The sequence below is a fragment of the Arachis stenosperma genome, chromosome 5 (genome assembly GCF_014773155.1).
Source record: "Arachis stenosperma cultivar V10309 chromosome 5, arast.V10309.gnm1.PFL2, whole genome shotgun sequence".
NCBI classification, from domain to species: Eukaryota; Viridiplantae; Streptophyta; class Magnoliopsida; order Fabales; family Fabaceae; genus Arachis; species Arachis stenosperma.
The window spans coordinates 106303437-106311483 of NC_080381.1; the positions used below are offsets into that span (position 1 = coordinate 106303437).

An 8047-nucleotide genomic window follows, 5' to 3' on the forward strand; every position below is an offset into this window, starting at 1 on the left:
GCTTGTTACTGGCGTTCAGCGCCAGCTTTCCTCAAGGCACATTCCTGGCGTTCAAACGCCAGGATGTTGCTTGTTTCTGGCGTTCAGTGCCAGATTCATGCTCTGTTCTGGCGTTGAACGCCAGCCAGATGCTCCTCACTGGCGTTGAACGCCAGTCTGTCCTCCCTCCAGGGTGTGATTTTTCTTCTGCTGTTTTTGATTCTGTTTTTAATTTTTATATTTTTTTCGTGACTCCTCATGATCATGTACCTAATAAAACACAAAATAATAATAAAATAAAAATTAGATAAATAAAATTGGGTTGCCTCCCAACAAGCGCTTCTTTAATGTCAATAGCTTGACAGTGGGCTCTCATGGAGCCACAAGGTGATCAGGTCAATGTTGTATAGTCCCAACACCAAACTTAGAGTTTGACTGTGGCCTCCCAACACCAAACTTAGAATTTGACTGTGGGGGCTCTTCTTGACTCTGAACTGAGAGAAGCTCTTCATGCTTACTCTCTTTTGTCACAGAGGGATGGCCATGTGCCTTAAACACATGGTAGTCCCCATTCAATTGAAGGACTAATTCACCTCTGTTGACATCTATCACAGCTTCTGCTGTAGCTAGAAAAGGTCTTCCAAGGATGATGCATTCATCCTCTTCCTTCCTAGTGTCTAAGATTATGAAATCAGCAGGGATGTAAAGGTCTTCAACCTTTACTAACACGTCCTCTACTATTCTATAAGCTTGTCTCAATAACTTGTCTGCCAATTGTAATGAGAACAAGACAGGTTGTACCTCAATGATCCCCAGCTTCTCCATTACAGAGAGTGGCATAAGATTTATCCCTGACCCCAGATCACATAGAGCTTTTTCAAAGGTCATGGCGCCTATGGTACAAGGTATTAAGAACTTGCCAGGATCTTGTCTCTTTTGATGTCGAATTTGCTGAATCCAGGTATCTAGTTCATTAATGAGCAAGGGAGGTTCACTTTCCCAAGTCTCATTACCAAACAACTTGGCATTCAGCTTCATGATAGCTCCTAAATATTGAGCAACTTGCTCTCCAGTCACATCTTCATCCTCATCAGAGGAAGAATAGTCTTCAGAGCTCATGAATGGCAGAAGGAAAGTTAATGGAATCTCTATGGTCTCTACATGAGCCTCAGATTCTTTTGGATCCTTAATAGGAAACTCCCTCTTGCTTGAGAGACGTCCCAGGAGGTCCTCCTCACTAGGATTTTCGTCCTCCTCCTCCCTTGTGCATTCGGCCACATTGATCACATCAATGGCCTTGCACTCTCCTTTTGGATTCTCTTCTGTATTGCTTGGGAGAATACTGGGAGGAGTTTCAATGACTTTCTTACTCAGCTGGCCCACTTGTGCCTCCAGATTTCTAATGGAGGATCTTGTTTCACTCATGAAACTGAAAGTGGCCTTTGACAGATCAGAGACTAGATTGGTTAAATTAGAGTTGTTTTGTTCAGAATTCTCTGTCTGTTGCTGAGAAGATGATGGAAAAGGCTTGCTATTGCTCAGCCTATTGCGTCCACCATTGTTAAAGCCTTGTTGAGGCTTTTGTTGATCCTTCCATGAGAAATTTGGATGATTTCTCCATGATGAATTGTAGGTGTTTCCATAAGGTTCACCCATGTAATTAACCTCTGCCATTGCAGGGTTCTCAGGATCATAAGCTTCTTCAGAAGCTGCCTCTTTAGTACTGTTGGATGCATTTTGCCATCCATTCAGACTTTGAGAGATCATGTTGACTTGCTGAGTCAACACTTTTTTCTGAGCCAATATGGCATTCATAGCATCAATCTCAAGAACTCCTTTCTTCTGAGGCGTCCCATTATTCACTGAATTCCTCTCAGAAGTGTACATGAATTGGTTATTTGCAACCATGTCAATTAGTTCTTGAGCTTCTGCAGGCGTTTTCTTTAGGTGAATGGATCCACCTGCAGAATGGTCCAATGACATTTTCGAAAATTCAGATAGACCATAATAGAATATATCTAATATGGTCCGTTCTGAAAACATGTCAGATGGACACTTTTTGGTCAACTGCTTGTATCTTTCCCAAGCTTCATAGAGGGATTTACCATCTTTTTGTTAGAAGGTTTGAACATCCACTCTAAGCTTGCTCAGCTTTTGAGGAGGAAAGAATTTATCCAAGAAAGCCGTGACCAGCTTATCCCAGGAGTCCAGGCTATCCTTAGGTTGTGAATCCAACCATATTCTAGCTCTGTCTCTTACAGCAAAAGGGAAAAGCATGAGCCTGTAGACTTCAGGATCTACTCCTTTCGTCTTTACAGTCTCACAAATCTGCAAGAACTCAGTTAAAAACTGGTAAGGATCTTCAGATGGAAGTTGATGAGCGGATAATTTATACGCTTTTTGGCATTGTTTTTAGGTAGTTTTTAGTAAGTTCAAGCTACTTTTAGGGATGTTTTCATTAGTTTTTATGTTAAATTCATATTTCTGGACTTTACTATGAGTTTGTGTGTTTTTATGAAATTTCAGGTAAATTCTGGCTGAAATTGAGGGACTTGAGCAAAACTCTGAAAAAGGCTGACAAAAGGACTGCTGATGCTGTTGGAATCTGACCTCCCTGCACTCAAAATGGATTTTCTGGAGCTACAGAACTCAAAATGGCGCGCTCTCAACGGCGATGGAAAGTACACATCCAGAGCTTTCCAGCAATATATAATAGTCTATACTTTATTTGGAAATTGATGACGTAAATTAGCGTTGAACGCCAAGTACATGTTGCTGTCTGGAGTTAAACGCCAGAAAAACGTCATGATCCGGAGTTGAACGCCCAAAACACGTTATAACTTGGAGTTCAACTCCAATAAAAGCCTTAGCTCGTGGATAGATCAAGCTCAGCCCAAGCATACACCAAGTGGGCCCCGGAAGTGGATTTATGCATCAATTACTTACTCATGTAAACCCTAGTAGCTAGCCTAGTATAAATAGAATAATTTACTATTGTATTAGACATCTTTTGACAGTTTAATCTTTTGACAGTTTAATCTTTTGACTGTTTAGTCTTTGATCATTCGGTCTTTTGATCATTCAGGGGGCTGGCCATTCGGCCATACCTGAACCTTTCACTTATGTATTTTCAACTGTGGAGTTTCTACACACCATAGATTAAGGGTGTGGAGCTCTGCTGTACCTCAAGTTTCAATACAATTACATATTACTTTTTATTCAATTCTCTTTTATTCTTATTCCAAGATATACGTTGCACTTCAACTTGATGAATGTGATGATCTGTGACACTCATCATCATTCTCACCTATGAACGCGCGTGACTGACAACCACTTCCATTCTACTTTAGGCCGGGCGCATATCTCTTAGATTCCCCAACAGAATCTTCGTGGTATAAGCTAGATAGATGGCGGCATTCATGGGAATCCGGAAAGTCTAACCCTGTCTGTGGTATTCCGAGTAGGATTCCGGGAATCTGGAAAGTCTAACCTTGTCTGTGGTATTCCGAGTAGGATTCTAGTATTGAATGACTGTGACGAGCTTCAAACTCCTGAAGGCTGGGCGTTAGTGACAGACGCAAAAGAATCAAGGGATTCTATTCCAACCTGATTGAGAACCGACAGATGATTAGCCATGCTGTGACAGAGCATAGGACCATTTTCACTGAGAGGATGGAATGTAGCCATTGACAACGGTGATGCCCTACATACAGCTTGCCATGGAAAGGAGTAAGAAGGAGTGGATGAAAGTAATAAGAACGTAGAGATTCGAAAGGATTCTAGCATCTCCATACACCTATGTGAAATTCCCACTATTGATTTACATAAGTATTTCTATCCCTTTTTATTTTCTATTTATTATTAATTTTCGAAATCCATAACCATTTAATCTGCCTAACTGAGATTTACAAGGTGACCATAGCTTGCTTCATACCAACAATCTCTGTGGGATCGACCCTTACTCACGTAAGGTATTACTTGGATGACCCAGTACACTTGCTGGTTAAGTTGAACGGAGTTGTGTCCACACATAGGTGCCATAATAATGATTCCATACAACAACAAAGAATACTACATTGATGTAATCACAATTTCGTCCACCAAGTTTTTGGCGCCGTTGCCGGGGATTGTTCGAGTATGGACAACTGACGGTTCATCTTGTTGCTCAGATTAGGTAATTTTCTTTTCAAAAATCTTTTTCAAAATTTTTCTTTTATTTTCATTTTTCTGAAAGAATGTTTTCGAAAAAATAATAAAAATACAAAAAAATTAATAAAATCATAAAAATCAAAAATATTTTATGTTTCTTGTTTAAGTCTTGAGTCAATTTTTAAGTTTGGTGTCAATTGCATGCTTTAAAAATTTTTCTTGCTTTTTTCGAAAATTTCATGCATTCATAGTGTTCTTCATGATCTTCAAGTTGTTCTTGACAAGTCTTCTTGTTTGATCTTGATGTTTTCTTATTTTGTGTTGTTTGTTGTTTTTCATATGGATTTTTCGTTTGTTAGAGTCCATGCATTAAAGAAATTCTAAGTTTGGTGTCTTACATGTTTTCTTTGCATTAAAAATTTTTCAAAATTATGTTCTTGATGTTCATCATGATCTTCAAAGTGTTCTTGGTGTTCATCCTGACATTCATAGTGTTCTTGCATGCATCATGTGTTTTGATCCAAAATTTTCATGTTTTGGGTCATTTTTATGTTTTTCTCTCTCATCATTAAAAATTCAAAAATAAAAAAAATATCTTTTCCTTATTTCTCTCATAATTTTCGAAAATTTGAGTTGACTTAGTCAAAAAATTTTAAAATTAGTTATTTCTTACAAGTCAAGTCAAAATTTCAATTTTAAAAATCTTATATTTTCAAAATCTTTTTCAAAAATCATATCTTTTTCATCTTTTTCTAATTTTCGAAAATTTTAAAAAATTATTTTTCAAAATCTTTTTCTTATCTTTTATATCATATTTTTGAAAATTAGCTAACAATTAATGTGATTGGTTCAAAAATTTGAAGTTTGTTACTTTCTTGTTAAGAAAGGTTCAATCTTTAAGTTCTAGAATCTTATCTTGTAGTTTCTTGTTAGTGAAGTAAGTAATTTCAAATTTTTAAATTAAATATTTTTATCTCTTATCTTATCTTTTTCAAAAATTTTATATTTTTCAAAATTTGATTTCAAAATATCTTATCTAACTTCTTATCTTCTTATCTTTTCAAATTTGATTTTAATATCTTTTTCAACTAACTCTTTGACTTTGTGTTGTTTCTTATCTTTTTCAAAACCACCTAACTACTTTTCCCTCTCTATTTTCGAAAATATCTCATCCTTTCTCAAAAATTCTTTCTAATTAATTAATTGTTTTAAATTTTAATTTTAATCTTATCTTATCTTTAATTTTCGAAAATACTAACCTCTTTTTCAAAATTATTTTCGAAATTCTCCATCTCTTTTCTTATTTTATTTAAGGTTTAATTACTCTGCAGGTCCCTATAGTTTTACCGAATTTTCAATTAGGTCCCTATACTTTTTTTCTTTTTAATTGGGTCCTTATACTATTTAATTTTTTTTAATTAAGTCCTTACCGTCTAAAAAACCGTTTAAAATAACAGAATATTCTTTTAAAAAAAGTATATTCTAAAATTAAAAATAAAAAACCTAATTTAAATTACTTCAATATTTTTTGAATTCCAAAAATACCCTTAACATTTTTTCAGAAACTCCATGCCCTCCCTCTCTGAACCCGCTCTCACCTCTTGCTCTCTCATCCCCACTCTCACTCCCTTCGCATCTGAATAGAATGAACCGAAAAAAGAAAATTCATGGAAAGCGTATACAAGTGGTGGACCAGCAGAGGCGGCGGCGAGTATGAAGCCGGCAGTGATTCAGTGACGAAGATGGAAGAACAGCTGTCGTGAGGGAGGCTGGGTGCCTCTCTCTCTCCCCTTGCTATCGCCACATACCCAAGCCATCTTGCACACTTTCGTTTTCACCTTCTCCTTCACGATGGCGAGACCCTCTGCGCCGTTTCTGGCTGTGCATCGCGCGCTGTCATCGCGTTGGGCGATTCTTCCGCTATGGATGTCGTCATCTTCCTCAACTGATTTTGGGTGATTCAGGTAGGTTGGTTCCTAAATCAGCATGAATGGGGGATCTTTGGGCGACAGAAAGTTGCAGCGGGAATGTAATTTTGATTTGAATGTTGAGGTGTGTGAAGATGTCAAGGAAACCTGCGTCAATGTTGCCAATGGGAATGGTATTTATGAGGTAAATGTCATATCGGGTAAGATGGGTCAGTTCCAAGGAGACATGACAAATCTTAATCAGAGACCTATGGAAGTTGATGATGTTCTTAGTGATTTGAATGAGGTTTTCAAAGATTCCACACCACAGGATGTTCTTATAACTGTAATATCTGGTCATGAACAGTCCAAAATTTTTCAGGCAAAGTTGCAATTACCCTCTTCTTCCCAAAATTTAAATTCAGATGATGTTGCTGTTCTTGAAGTCTTTTCTATTTATGCTTGTTTAAGGTCATTCAGTACTTTATTATTTTTGAGTCCATTTGAGTTGGAGGATCTTATAGCTGCTTTGAAGTCCAAAATTTCAAGTATATTATTTGATAGCATTCATGTTTCTATTTTGGAAACTCTGAAAAAACATTTGAAATACCTTTCCAATGAGGGTATTCAATCTGTATCTAATTGTCTGAGGTATATATAATTTGGATTTTTCTATTGTGATACTTGTTAGTATGCTTAATTGTGTTATCTGCATAACTGCATGAGTTCTTTATTTTTTCTATTTTTAATTTTTTGTGTAGGAATCTTAATTGGGATTTTTGGGACATCGTCACATGACCTATTTTCATGGCTGAGTACCTTTTGATTGATTTAAAACTAGCTTTAATCTTAACTACTCAAATTTCACAGTTTAGACTACTACAAACAACCTGTGAATGTGAATGTTGGGATTATACAAGTAAGGGTGAATAACGAAAAGGTGATGAAGAAGGTGGAAGATAGGGGTATACAAGTAATTTCACAATGTTCTAACATTTTTTTAACGTTTAATGTTAATAGGGACTAAATTGAAAAAAAAATTGACGTATAAAGACCCAATTGAAAAAAAAAAAAGTATAGGGACCTAATTGAAAATTCGGTGAAACTATAGGGACCTGCAGAGTAATTAAACCTTTATTTAATTATTTATTTACTAACACTTCTCTTCTCCTCTCTTCATCTAAATATCCGAACCCATTCTTCTTCACTCTTCCCCCCTTTCTTCTTCCACTAACATAAAGGAATCTCTATACTGTAACATAGAGGATTCCTCTTCTTTTCTTGTTTTCTTCTCTTTCATATGAGCAGGAACAAGGAAAAAGGCACTCTTGTTGAAATTGATCCTGAACCTCAAAGGACTCTGAAAAGGAAACTAAGAGAAACTAAATTACAACAATCCAGAAACAACCTTTCAGAAATTTTCGAACAAGAGAAGGAGATGACAGCCGAAAACAATAATAATGCAAGGAGAATGCTTGGTGACTTCACAAAGCCAACGTCCAAATTTGATGGAAGAAGCATCTCCATTCCTGCCATTGGAGCCAACAACTTTGAGCTGAAACCTCAGCTAGTTGACTTAATACAACAAAACTGCAAGTTTTATGGACTTCCATCTGAAGATCCTTATCAGTTTTTAACTGAGTTCTTGCAGATCTGTGAGACTGTAAAGACGAATGGAGTTGATCCTGAAGTCTACAGACTCATGCTTTTCCCTTTTGCTGTAAGAGACAGAGCTAGAATATGGTTGGATTCACAACCTAAGGATAGCCTGGACTCCTGGGATAAGCTGGTCACGACCTTCTTGGATAAATTCTTTCCTCCTCAAAAGCTGAGCAAGCTGAGAGTGGATGTTCAAACCTTCAAACAAAAAGATGGTGAATCCCTCTATGAAGCTTGGGAAAGATACAAGCAGCTGACCAAAAGGTGTCCATCTGACATGTTTTCAGAATGGACCATATTAGATATATTCTATTATGGTCTATCTGAATTTTCGAAAATGTCATTGGACCATT

General features: G+C 36.8%; 1 non-coding gene across 1 annotated transcript; it reads left to right on the forward strand.

The window, feature by feature from the left end:
- The first annotated feature begins 2020 nt into the window (after positions 1-2020).
- On the forward strand, positions 2021-2124 carry LOC130983808 (small nucleolar RNA R71). The gene has a single exon (XR_009087782.1). It is a non-coding gene; the product is annotated as a small nucleolar RNA R71 (small nucleolar RNA).
- Positions 2125-8047: the final 5923 nt, after the last annotated feature.